This window comes from Ovis canadensis, chromosome 4 (genome assembly GCF_042477335.2).
Source record: "Ovis canadensis isolate MfBH-ARS-UI-01 breed Bighorn chromosome 4, ARS-UI_OviCan_v2, whole genome shotgun sequence".
Classification (NCBI taxonomy): domain Eukaryota; kingdom Metazoa; phylum Chordata; class Mammalia; order Artiodactyla; family Bovidae; genus Ovis; species Ovis canadensis.
Window position 1 is genome coordinate 71967366 of NC_091248.1, and position 14459 is coordinate 71981824.

The following is a 14459-nucleotide window of genomic DNA, read 5'->3' on the forward strand; positions in this document are numbered from 1 at the left end:
GATTTATGTTGGAGAGTGTTTTGCCTATGTTCTCCTCTAGGAGTTTTATAGTTTCTAGTCTTACATTTAGATCTTTAATCCATATTGAGTTTATTTTTGTGTATGGTGTTAGAAAGTGTTCTAGTTTCATTCTTTTACAAGTGGTTGACCAGTTTTCCCAGGACCACTTGTTAAAGAGATTATCTTTTCTCCATTGTATATTCTTGCCTCCTTTGTCAAAGATAAAGTGTCCATAGGTGTGTGGATTTATCTCTGGGCTTTGTATTTTGTTCCTTTGATCTATATTTCTGTCTTTGTGCCAGTACCATACTGTCTTGATGACTGTGACTTTGTAGTAGAGCCTGAAGTCAGGCAGGTTGATTTCCCCAGTTCCATTCTTCTTTTTCAAGATTGCTTTGGCTATTCGAGGTTTTTTGTATTTCCATACAAATTGTGAAACTATTTGTTCTAGCTCTGTGAAAAATACCGTTGGTAGCTTGATAGGGATTGCATTGAATCTGTAGATTGCTTTGGGTAGTATACTCATTTTCACTATATTGATTCTTCTGATCCATGAACACGATATATTTCTCCATCTATTAGTGTCCTCTTTGATTTCTTTCACCACTCTTTTATAGTTTTATATATATAGGTCTTTAGTTTCTTTAGGTAGATATATTCCTAAGTATTTTATTCTTGTCATTGCAATGGTGAATGGAATTGTTTCCTTAATTTCTCTATTTTCTCATTATTAGTGTATAGGAATGCAAGGGATTTCTGTGTGTTGATTTTATATCCTACAATTTTACTATATTCATTGATTAGCTCTAGTAATTTTCTGGTGGAGTTTTTAGGGTTTTCTATGTAGAGGATCATGTCATCTGCAAACAGTGAGAGTTTTACTTCTGCTTTTCCAATTTGGATTCCTTTTATTTCTTTTTCTGTTCTGATTACTGTGGCCAAAACTTTCAAAACTATGTTGAATAGTAGTGGTAAAGTGGGCACCCTTGTCTTGTTCCTGACTTTAGGGGAAATGCTTTCAGTTTTTCACCATTGAGGATGTTTGCTGTGGGTTTGTCATATATAGCCTTTATTATGTTGAGGTATGTTTCTTCTATTCCTGTTTTCTGGAGGGTTTTTATCATAAGTGGATGTTGAATTTTTCAAAGGCTTTCTCTGTATCTATTGAGATAATCATATGACCTTTATTTTTCAATTTGTTAATGTGGTGTATTACACTGATTGATTTGCGGATATTGAAGAATCCTTGTATCCCTGGGATAAAGCCTACTTGGTCATGGTGTATGATCTTTTTAATGTGTTGTTGGATTCTGATTGCTAGAATTTTGTTAAGGATTTTTGCATCTATGTTCATCAGCGATATTGGTCTGCAATTTTCTTTTTTTGTGGCATCTTTGTCAGGCTTTGGTATTAGGGTGATGGTGGCCTTATAGAATGAGTTGGACATTTACCTTCCTCTGCAATTTTCTGGAAGAGTTTGAGTAGGATAGGTGATAGCTCTTCTCTAAATTTTTGGTAGAATTCAGCTGTGAAGCCGTCTGGACCTGGGCTTTTGTTTGCTGGAAGATTTCTGATTACAGTTTCCATATCCTTGCTTGTGATGGGTCTGTTAAGATTTTCTATTTCTTCCTGGTTCAGGTTTTGAAAGTTGTACTTTTCTAAGAATTTGTCCATTTCTTCCACGTTGTCCATTTTATTGGCATATAATTGCTGATCATAGTCTCTTATGATCATTTGTATTTCTGTGTTGTCTGTTGTGATCTCTCCATTTTCATTTCTAATTTTACTGATTTGATTTTTCTCCCTTTGTTTCTTGATGATTCTGGCTAATGGTTTGTCAATTTTATTTATCCTCTCAAAGAACCAGCTTTGGCTTTGTTGATTTTGGTTATGGTCTCTTTTGTTTCTTTTGCATTTATTTCTGCCCTAATGTTTAAGATTTCTTTCCTTCTACTAACCCTGGGGTTCTTAATTTCTTCCTTTTCTAGTTGTTTTAGGTGTAGAGTTAGGTTATTTGATTGACTTTTTCCTTATTTCTTGAGATATGGCTGTTGCTATGAACCTTCCCTTTAGCACTGCTTTTACAGTGTCCCACAGATTTTCGGTTGTTGTGTTTTCATCTTCATTCATTTCTATGCATATTTTGATTTCTTCTGTGATTTGTTGGTTATTCAGCAGCGTGTTGTTTAGCCTCCGTATGTTGGAATTTTAAATAGCTTTTCTCCTGTAATTGAGGTCCAATCTTACTGCATTGTGGTCAGAAAAGATGCTTGGAATGATTTCAATTTTTTTGAATTCATCAAGGCTAGATTTATAGCCCAAAATGTGATCTATCCTGGAGAAGGTTCCGTGTGCACTTGAGAAAAAGGTGAAATTCATTGTTTTGGGGTGAAATGTCCTATAGATATCAATTAGGTCTAACTGGTCTATTGTATCATTTAAAGTTTGTGTTTCATTGTTAATTTTCTGTTTAGTTGATCTATCTATAGGTGTGAGTGGGGTATTTAAGTCTCCCACTATTATTGTGTTATTGTTAACTTCCTTTTTCATACTTGTTAGCATTTGTCTTACATATTGCGGTGCTCCTATGTTGCTGCTGCTGCTGCTGCTAAGTTGCTTCAGTCATGTCCGACTCTGCAACCCCCAGAGATGGCAGCCTACCAGGCTCTTCTGTGCGTATATAATTATAATTGTTATATCTTCTTCTTGGATTGATCCTTTGATCATTATGTAGTGGCCTTCTTTGTCTCTTTTCACAGCCTTTGTTTTAAAGTCTATTTTATCAGATATGAGTATTGCTACTCCTGGTTTCTTTTGATCTCTCTTTGTGTGGAATATCTTTTTCCAGCCCTTCACTTTCAGTCTGTGTGTGTCCCTGGTTTTGAGGTGGGTCTCTTGTAGACAACATATATAAGGGTCTTGTTTTTGTATCCATTCAGCGAGTCTTTGTCTTTTGGTTGGGGCATTCAACCCATTTACGTTTAAGGTAATTATTGATAAGTATGATCCCATTGCCATTTACTTTATTGTTTGGGGTTCTAGTTTATACACCCCTTTTGTGTTTCCTGTGTAGAGGAGATCCTTTAGCATTTGTTGGAGAGCTGGTTTGGTGGTGCTGAATTCTCTCAGCGTTTGCTTGTCTGTAAAACTTTTGATTTCTCCTTCATATTTGAATGAGATACTTGCTGGGTACAGTAATCTGGGCCTTAGGTTATTTTCTTTCATCACTTTAAGTATGTCCTGACATTCCCTCCTGGCCTGAAGAGTTTCTATTGAAAGAGCAGCTGTTATCCTTATGGGAATCCCCTTGTGTGTTATTTGTTGTTTTTCCCTTGCTGTTTTTAATATTTGTTCTTTGTGTTTGATCTTTGTTAATTTGATTAATATGTGTCTTGGGGTATTTTGCCTTGGGTATATCTTATTTGGAACTCTCTGGGTTTATCTTATTCGGGAATCTCTGGGTTTCTCAGACTTGAGTGATTATTTCCTTCCCCATTGTAGGGAAGTTTTCAACTATTATCTCTTCAAGTATTTTCTCATGGTCTTTTTGTCTTCTTCTTCTGGGACTCCTATGTTTCGAATGTTGGGGCATTTAACATTGTCCCAGAGGTGTCTGAGATTGTCCTCTTTTCTTTTTATTTGTTTTTTCTTTTTTCCTCTCGGATTCACTTATTTCTACCATTCTGTCTTCTACCTCACTAATCCTATCTTCTGCCTCCATTATTCTACTATTTGTTCCCTCCAGAGCATTTTTGATCTCATTTATTGCATTATTCATTATATATTGATTATTTTTTATTTCTTCTAGGTCCTTGTTAAACCTTTTTGCATCTAAATCCTTGTCTCCAGGCTATTTATCAGTGATTCCATTTTTATTTCAATATTTTGGATCATTTTCACTATCATTATTCAGAATTCTTTATCAGGTTGATTTCCTATCTCTTCCTCTTTTGTTTGGTTTGGTGAGCATTTATCCTGTTCCTTTACCTGGTGGGTATTCCTCTGTCTCTTCATCTCATTTATGTTGCTGTGTTTGGGGTAGCCTTTCTATATTCTGGCAGTTTGTGGAGTTCTCTTTATTGTGGAGTTTCCTCACTGTGAGTGGGGTTGTACAGGTGTCTTGTCAAGGTTTCCTGGTTAGGAAAGCTTGTGTTGGTGTTCTGGTGGATGGAGCTGGATTTCTTCTTTCTGGAGTGAAATGAAATGTCCAGTAATGAGTTATGAGATGTCAGTGGGTTTGCAGTGACTTTGGATAGCCTGTATATTGAAGCTCAGGGCTGTGTTCCTGTGTTGCTGGAGAATTTGTGTGATATGTCTTACTCTGGAACTTCTTGGCCCTTGGGTGGTGCTTGGTTTCAGTGTAGGTATGGAGGCGTTTGCTGAGCTCCTGTTGATTAATGTTTCCTGGAGTCAGGAGTTTTCTGGTGTTCTCAGGATTTGGACTTAAGCCTCCTGCTTCTGGTTTTCAGTCTTATTTTTACAGTAGCCTCAGGACTTCTCCATCTGTACAGCACCATTGATAAAACATTTAGGTTAAAGATGAAAAGTTTCTCCACAGTGAGGGACACCCAGAGTGGTTCACAGAGTTACATGGAGAAGAGAAGAGGGAGGAGGGAGATAGAGGTGACCAGGATGAGATGAGGAGGAATCAAAAGAGGAGAGAGGAAGCTAGCCAGTAATCACTTCCTTATGTGCACTCCATAGTCTGGACCTCTCAGAGATGTTCACTGAGTTATACAGAAAAAAGAAGAGGGAGGAAGGAGACAGAGGTGGCCAGGAGGATAAAGGGAGGCGGGGATCAAAAGGAGAGAGATAGATCCAGCCAGTAATCAGTTCCCTAAGTGTGCTCCACCATCTGGAATACACAAAGAGATTCACAGAGCTGGGTATAGAAGAGAAGGGGGAGGGAGGAGATAGAGGCGACCTGGTGGAGAAAAAGGAGAGTCCAAAGGGGGAGAGAGCAGTCAAGCCAGTAATCTTGCTCCCAAGTAAAATTGGGTACTAAAGATTGGGTTCTTAAAGGTACAAAATTGATAACAAATACCAAAACGCAAAGATTAAAAGTTTAGAATAGAAGTTGGATTTTCAAAAATACAGTATTAATGAAAAAAAACAACAAAGTCACAAAAATTATATAATATATATATATATGAAGTTTGCTTTAAGAAGATAGGGTCTCTCTTTTTTTTGCAAAGTAATAATAGCTTATCAAAATGAAAATTCAAGGAGTAATAGAGGACTTAAAAATAAAAAATATTAAGGAATGATAGTAAAAATAGTAAAAAATATTTCTAGGACTTTCTCTGGTCTTGTTGTGGGCAGTGTGGAATCAGTTCATTTTCAGATAATTCCTTGATCCGGCTTATATTTCTCAAGATCTATAGGCCCCTTCCTATGTAGTTGGTACTAACTACAGGGTTTTATTCTATTGCACCTGTCTCTTCCAAGGCGGTTTCCTCTGTTTTAGCTTCTTCTGTTTGCTGGTCTCTTCAGTGTCTAATTTCCGCCCTGACACAAGGGGGCGGTGGTGGACACTTTTTTAGGCTCACTTGTTCAGTTGCACTGTGGGGAGGGAGGGACACTGCAAACAAATAACACTGGCATGTGCTCACGGTGTCTCGGCCACACTGGGTTTGTCCCCGCTCACGGCATGTGTGCTTTCCCTGTCTACACTGCTTAGGCTCTAGGTTGCTCTGCCGGGAACTGTCTGAGGCTGGCCCTGGGTTGTATGCACTTCCCAGGTCTAAGCTTCTCAGTTTCAGGTCCTTGGGTAGTCCTCAGAGGCGTAGACTCGGTTGGGCCTGCGTTTTGTGCCCTTCCCAGATCCGAGCAGCTCAGGTGACCATGTGTTTGGTGAGCATGGTTGCTGTGACTTATCGCCTCCCCTGTCCCTGCTGCTTGATTTTCTGGGTGTACAACTGGCACACCTTCTCAGGCGGATGTTGACCATCCAGAATTCCAAGAAGTGTTGGTTAGCAATGAAGCCTGCTTGCAGTTTGATAGATAATGCCTCTCTGGGGCTGCGATTGCTCCCTTCCGGTTCTGGCTGCGCTTGCCTTCCTATCACTGGAGGGGAATAAGCCAGTCTGCAGCCGGTTAGTTCTGCTCAGTCCTTTGTTCTGTGAGCAGGCCTGGTGGTGTCTTAGGTTAGGGCTTTTCGCGTGGCAGTTATCCCACAATCTGGCTTGCTAGCCCAAGTTAGCTCCCTCAGATTGCCCTCAGGGCATTCAGGCCTGGTCCTTACTCTAAGCAATGCAGCCCGCACCTCCCTGACCAGCCCCTGCTTTCTAGTGGCGGGTGCAGGTGTCTGTGCTGCTTCTCCACTGGGGGAGTTACCGTTGGGCTCGTAATCTGTGGGTTTTAATTATTTATTTATTTTTCCTCCCGGTTATGTTGCCATCTGTGGTTCCAAGGCTAACCACAGACTTGGCAGTGAGAGTGTTTCCTGGTGTTTGGAAACTTCTCTCTTTTTTAAGACTCCCTTCCTGGGACGGAGCTTCATCCCTACCTCTTTTGTCTCTCTTTTTTGTCTTTTATATTTTTTCCTACCTCCTTTCGAAGAGAATGGGCTGCTTTTCTGGGTGCCTGATGTCCTCTGCTGGCATTCAGAAGTTGTTTTGTGGAATTTACTTAGCGTTCAAATGTTCTTTTGATGAATTTGTGGGGGAGAAAGTGGTCTCCCCATACTATTCCTCTGCCATCTTAGGACTGCCTCCCCATGCTTTGTTTAATTACTGGTTCAAACGGCCTTTGGAAGAAGGTGTTTTAGAGATGTATAGGGGTGTATATTTTGTACCAGAGTAATCATTCACTGTGTTGTTTAAGCAAGTAAGTTACTTTAAATAAGCTCATAATGAGTTTTTAATTTATAGAGAAATGAATCAGTAGGGCAAAGAGAGGTGCAAAGTCTTAGACGAATTTGCCTTGTATAATAATTGAAGAATCACTTGAGTAAAATCCCCACTGAACTAGCTTTTGTTGGATGAAAGAATGCAATTATATTAAAAATGAATACTTCAGTGTAATATGAAACCGATGCTGCCTGAATTATTATGTGCCAAATTAGGTTGCTGTAAACAATAACAAAATGGGTGACTGTGCAAATGAAAGCACTGAGTTATTTAAACTTGCTGTAGCATGTTTAATGAGATGCAGTGAAAGCAGAAAATGTTTAATTTAGTAACGGGTGACCTGAATCAATCTGTCCTACAGAATGACAGGCTTTGGATTAATTTTCAGTTAAAACAAAATAACTGAATAACCACCCTTATTAATATATAATATAGACTACTGCACATTATTCTCTTTTAGTAAGAGAAACGGCATCTTTCAGGAGGAATTATAAGTTCCACATGAAACACTGCTAACCAAATTAAGTCTTGTTTTTTTTTCCTTAGAGAATCTGGCAATGCTTTGTGTTTCTGGTTGGATTATATTAAGATCATAATCTAATAAACCCCTTGAAGGAAAAACTTGTGGCATTTGTCTGGAATATAATTGTGGAAGTCTAGTCTATTTTTATTAATTATAGGCAGTATAAGGTGGTTAAATTAAAATGATAGACTCCTTTCATATTTAGACAAATCTGTGGAGTTGATGGTCTACTCAGATATTTCTTAGTTAAATACCTGAAATAGGTATTTTTGCCCTTGTGTTTGCCTTCTTTTAGAGGCATCAGAATTCAGGAATTTTGAAAACTTCTTTCTCAGTGGGTGTGAATTCAGTATACCATGATATGTTTGGGCAATACAGGGCAGAGAGTTAAATTCTTGAAGGGCTGCTTTGCATCACTTGAGGGACACTCAGTTTTATGAGTTTCCTGTTATATAGAAAAATAATTCATGTTTTTTACTCAAATTAAAAAAAACTTTTCACTCTAGGCAGACTCTATAAACAATGGACATAAAGTGAGCATCCATATGGTAATGAGAAGCTGCAAGTATCTTTAAAAAATGAAACCTTTTATTTGGTGAAGTGAAATGCATTTTACTGTCTTAATCCTCCTCTAATGGGAGGTTTCCCTGATATATTTTACTCATTTGGCATTGGTTTCCAAACTGAATTAGAAGAAATAATGTGTAGTATCTTACACAGTGAGCCAAAACGTGTCCCAAAGGTCATATTTGCAACCACTTTAGTGTTAGGCATGTCATGATATTTCTGTGTCTAAATTCCGCACAATTGTGTAAGTATGGTATTTTTATATAATACTGAATATTGGAGTCAAACATTATTTTGCAAATTCAAAAATTATTATAGTTCACATGTGCAGCAGTTGGAGATGTAAGACCTTAAATCTGTTTGGTTTAAAGGCAAAATGAAGTTTTACAAATGCTGTTTTATTACTCTGTAACTTTGGTAAATAACTGTTTTTGTATTTAAAAACTTAATTACCATAATACTTTAAATCAAAAAGAAGAGTAGAAGCTATTTTTTATGAGTTTGCTAGAATATTATCTAAATCAAGTGACTAACTCTTTTGTTTAAAGTGAAAACAATCTTGTTTTTCCAAAGAAAGAGCACAGTAGTGTTTAATCTCTGTGTGTAAATCACTGTGCTTTAGTTTCTTTTTGGAGAAAATTTTTCATGGTTTTATTCTTTTCAGTGATGAGGCTTTATACTGTTAGAACTATTGAATCTCTCTAAAAATACAAGAAAAAAAAAGGCAAAAGCTTTTCTTGTCTGCAGAAACATTCCTTGGTAATTGTGGCTTTGAATAATAGAATGCAGATAAAGCTAGTATGTGGGAGTTATTTTCTAGTTAGAAACAGCATATAGATAACCTTTTCTTGAAAAGAATTTTAATGTTTAGTTAGAACTTTTGGTTTGAACAATGATTACTACAGGATGCTCTCTATACTTTGATTGTCCTAGAAATGCTCATGTGAACCAGAGCCTGAGCTTTGAAATTAGTATTCCTCTTTTCAAATCCTTGCTTGTCTCTCTGTGGCTCCTTTATTTTTTAGATCCTGGACTTTAGGGCTTATCCTTCTTGAGGCTGATTTTTTTCACTTGAAAACTTGTGTTCATAATTCATAACCCACAGAGTTTTATTAGGGCAAAGTGGCACATATGTGAAAGTTTTTGTTAATTATATACTATAATATTGTTATATATTATTAGACGGTACTCTATAAAGATATAATGAATCATTTTAAGTGGAGAATTTCTTTGTACAATGATCTCCACCTTCCTTTCTCTCTCACCATTCCTTTGTTCCCCTAATGTTATACTCTGAAATTTCAAACACTGTGTTTAAAATTGTGGCTGTTAATATTATAATATGTTTGAGAAAACATTCTAACCTCATGGAAAATATGGTATTTAATTTGTGGTTGAATTATCTTTTTTTAATTATGATACTTGAAGTACTTTTGGAAGAGAGATTAGTCTCAGTATTGGCACCCATGTAGATCACTATGGGACAAATGCTTTAAAAATGTATTGATAATAAGTTTTTAAGTTAAGTTTTCTCCATGTCTTTTCATGGCTTGAAGTGCATTTCTTTTTGGTGCTGAAAAATATTCTATTGTCTGGATGGACCACAGTATACTTATTCATTCACCTACTGAAGGGTATCTTGGTTGATTCCAAGTTTTGGCAATCGTGAATAAAGTTCATGAGGCTTCTGTGTGTACAAAGGTTTTTACTACTTTGGGTGAATTCTGAGGTACTTGATTGCAACATTTCCAATCAACTATAAGTAAAACAAACTTTGAATCCCAGTTTTAAGGGAAATATGATTTCCTAACAAAGAATCCTATTGTCCACATTAGTAGACCTATTTACAAAAATCCAGTTACTATTATATTTTGGGTTTTTAAAAATAAAAGTGTGTGGAAATGGAAAAAAAATGTACTTGTGGTGGTGTTTATAATAGTAGGGGCTGTTAGAGTACCGGCGGAATTGCTTATAGATCTAGAAGTTTGATCAGTCCAGAATTACTTGATGTATTAGTTTGGAATATAGATGTAAAATGGGCTTCCCAGGTGGCACTAGTGGTAAAGAACCCAATCTGCCAGTGCAGGAGACTTAAGAGACCTGGGTTCATATCCTGGTTTGGGAAGATCGCTTGGAGAAGGGCATGGTAACCCACTCCAGTATTCTTGTCTGGAGAATCTCATGGACAGAGGAGCCTACCAGGCTCCACGTCCATGGAGTTGTGAAGAGTTGGACATGACTGAAGTGACATAGCACACAAGCACATAGATTAAAAATAGAAAGTGATTATATCTGAATATGGGATCATTAAAATTTTTGACATCATATTACTAGAATTTCATTGGAGAGTTGCTTATAAGCTTGGTATGTGAAATCAGCATTGTTAATGGCTGAAGATTGTTTTCCAGAAACAAAATGTACAGACTAGATAAGCATTTGTAAGTAACTTGATTTTTTTTTCAGTATATAAAATGTTAATACTTTGAGCTCGTTAATTATACAGTAAACTAATATTAGGTATGCTGGCAGTCCACTGTGAGGATTAAAATAGTACTGTGAGTACAGTACTGGGGAGTGAAATATTCCTATTTCAGAGGAGTTTTTCATCCTTGAAATAGGATCCTGTGTTCATTTCTGTTTGCCAGATCAGAGATTGATAGATGAATTAAAAAATGTTCTATATTGGCTATGGTCTGTATTTGTAAGCTTTCCTCTTTGCAGACTTGCATATATTCAAAGGCTTTTAAGATCATTCAGGAATACTTAGGACCATCAACTTTGAGATGAGAAAATTCAAACCAAACAAAGGCTGATTTCTGCCCAAATGAGAACACAACAGGTTGCCTTACTTTTCTCTGCCAGTATTAGCCACCAAAGCAAATTTTTATCACTCAGAAATTTCTTCCAATGAAGCTATTTGGGGAAACATGTTAGCTCAAATCTGAGATAACTTGTTACCTGTACTCTGTGTCTTAATGAATTTCTTCTAAACAGTCTTGCAATCTGTGGAGTTAGATAATTTCTGAAAATATTTTTATATGGTACTTTAATGTTTTGATAAACGTTTACTTAGTTGCCATTAAAAATTAATGTATTTTGCCTAAAAATCTTGATTTCTGGTTTTCTTTAAATAAATGTTAAGTCAGGGCATGCTGCACCTAAAACTCTGCCAGGTAGTGGTTTGGGAGGCTGAGTTATCATAGACCTTCTGAGTTCACTACGGGCCCCTTTGGGCCTGTTCATTTGCTTATATTGATATTACTTGCCTGGCTTTTTGAAAGCATTTGATTTTTGTGAGCTTTTAGGTAAAGTTGGATGTAGCAGGTTTTGAGAGCTTTAATACAAACTGATACAGACTTTGTGATTCTTGGTAAATTTGACCCAGTTAGTTTGTATGATTTTGCTGAAACACAACCTTTAGATCACCCTGACAAAAGCTCTTGGAGGGATTCCATCCATATATCATTGATGTTGCTTGCCATGACCTTGGCCTTGCCTTTCTCTAAAGGGCTTAATTTTCTGGCAGTCCCCACAGCCAAACAGAATCACATCTGACTTCTTACCTCGGAGCCTCGTGTGTTCTCCTGTCTGAAGCACTCTCCCACCCTCGTTTATCTGGCTTCACATTGTCCTTCTCCTCCGTGGACAGCCTGCCTCTCCTCCCTCTTCTTAGCTTGCTCACCGTGCCTGGCTGACGGCACTTTAAGACCCAGCAGGTGCCATCTTTGTTTCACTCTATCTCTACTCTCTGCAGGTGAATATTCATTAAATAAATGATTCTGAAGCTTTTCTGGTGTCATTTATGTGTCATAATTCCCTCACATCTGTGAAGTTTAGGTAGTTTATCTTTGGGGAAATGTTTCACCTTAGTGGAAAAATGACAAATCTCCCCCAGCCATGCCCTACCACATACCCCCTTCTCCTCCCTTTAAGCCCCTTCCTTACTTCCCGTAAATACTCTAGACAGGACCTTTTATCACAAAGAATTTTATTGGATTATAATGTCTTGTATCTTCCATATTCTCTTTCTTACCATATTTTACACTTAAAGTTGAAATTATTTGTAGAAATTAGAGGAAGCCTAGGTGATAGAATCCCAGGCATGGGGGAGCCTGGTGGGCTGCCGTCTATGGGGTCACACAGAGTCGGACATGACTGAAGTGACTTAGCAACAGCAGCAGCAGGTGATAGTAGTAAAAGTTTTGCAAGGTTTTGATGCTCACCATATTTTTACTTAAAAAAAAACATTTTTATACAAATTCTAAATATTCATTCTTGTAAATAATGACATTGTCAATCTTGGAAGCTAGTAACTTTTTAAACATATTTTCAGCAAGACTAAGATTTTAGAATAATGCTCAATAGAAAACACCTTTTTCTAATGCTTAAGACTTAAAAAACATCATGAATCAGAAACAATATCAAAAGATATCTCTGAATAATTATCTGCATATTGTGCCAGTGTTACTAATCTTAAATAGATATTTCATGGGTTCTCAAAAATAGGATTTTAATTTAAATGCTTAAAATGTCCAATTTAGCCTTGGCTTCAAGCCTAATGCAACATTGGAGCCTCATATGATTCTTCAGAAGCTGGTATTCTTATTCTCTCCTGCCTTACATTCCAAATTATTCCCTACCTCTTTTCCCTTTTCCAATGGCAAGGTCCACTAACTATTATCTTCTCAAGTTGTGTGACAACCATTTAAAATACCCCTGTGACAACATTTAGGATGCTTGCTCATCAGTCATACTACTTCATATCTCTGTAATCTGTCAAATCTGAGTTTATCCTTGACTGAGAATTTTTTTCACTGGCATATATCTAATAGCCCATAAACACAAGTGCACACATGCACAGACCTGCACACTCTTTGACTTCATTTGCTTTGTTGGTTAATGATGCCTACCTTTTGCATGATATGTAATGATTCCTACCACCAGATGGATAAACCATTGCTCAGCTGAACTCATTCCTGATAGAGAGAATCCTGTACATGAGTGTGGGATAGAAAGGAAGATCGTTCTTCATACTCTTGAATGACCCGCTTTAAGAAGCAACGGTTTGTGAGATCCCGAGATAGGTTCTCCTCTCCTTTTGTTAAAGCAAATTCTGTATCTCTTTTCGGTTCTTGTGACAGCTTTTTACAGATATGAGATGTTTTGTTAGGAGAGAGTGTACTAGGTGGGCCTTTGGAACCGAGTTTGTTTTAGAGAACACAACTCATGAAGAAAGCAGTTGATAGAGTGGCATTATGTTTTTAGATGGAAGATGGAAGTTCAATAGAAATAGTACTGTCCCCTCAGATGGATAGTTTTTTACCTTTAGAAGCAGTTTGTCAATTTTTAATAACAAGAAGCAGATGTATGGAGTTGAGTTTTTACTTCTCTAACATTGAAAGTTTTAATTCTATAGTAGATATAAGCTCCCTGTCATATAGGATTGTAGCCCAATACACTGAGGACTTTAAGAACTGTTGAAATAACTACTCAATGCAAGAATATCAACCTTGACAGCTTGGAAATTTGCTAGTGCAGAGTACACTCCTGACAGGGTGCTTCAGTTATGTTACAGGTTTTAATTCTGTAAGAGGTTTAGATTGAGGATTACTAGTGATGGTGAACACTTACAGCATATTAAGTATTTCATAATTCAGCATATTAATAAATATATATTCCATAACAAAAAATAATAAATATTTCTAGAATGATTGAATGGCAAGTGAACAATGCAACATCAAGTTTAAAAAATGCTGTTTTTCTGAAGCAAACTGCTATCTACTTGAGGTTAAAGAATATGGCAGGTGGGTTTTTTTTTTTTTTTTTGGTAACACTCTTTTTCACTTTTAGACACTTGAGTCACAAGGAAAAGTGCACAAAAAGAGATTTGTTATAGGACAAAAAATATCATATGGTCTTCTTTTTCTTCCCTAGTAAAATACAGCTTACTAAATGTAACAAGAAATGGTTATAGAAGATAGGATGATGGGTTGTTTCTAAATAATTGAGTCATTGTGGAAGATAACAGTATGTCAGAGTCCAAACTTAATTAGCTGACGAACATGCTCATTATTTCTGTTTGCTTTTTGGAGAAATTCTAACATATCTCCATTCTTAGCTGCTCAGATTTGCTATTCTTCTATCATCAGTAATCATGGTCTAGCTGTGCTTTTGTCTTTGGTTGAGTTGAAAGAGCATTTAGAGTGGTCATCTGACATGTCTGGCAATTTGGTGATGCAGGAGGCCTTCAGAAGGAAGAGCAATTAAAAAAAAAAAAAAAGAAAAGCCCCCAGCTAGCTTATTTGCATGACGAGTGACCCACTCAGTGAACTATAACTGATACACAAAGAACACGGGTGGTTTAGGTTAATGAATTGTTCTTTGAGTCCTGTTAGATTTTTTTCCCACCCCTTCAGTAACTGCTTTCCCCACTGTTCCTTTATCTGGGTCCCTGCATTGTGAAGTATTGTCATCATGCAGTTCCCTTTTGTTTTCTTTTATGCTCCAGAGTTGGAACT

The 14459-nt window shown here is 37.0% G+C and overlaps 1 protein-coding gene across 8 annotated transcripts in view; it reads left to right on the forward strand.

The window, feature by feature from the left end:
- Positions 1 to 14459, forward strand: part of IMMP2L (inner mitochondrial membrane peptidase subunit 2) — a 964367-nt gene that overhangs the window by 311847 nt on the left and 638061 nt on the right. The window lies entirely within an intron of this gene.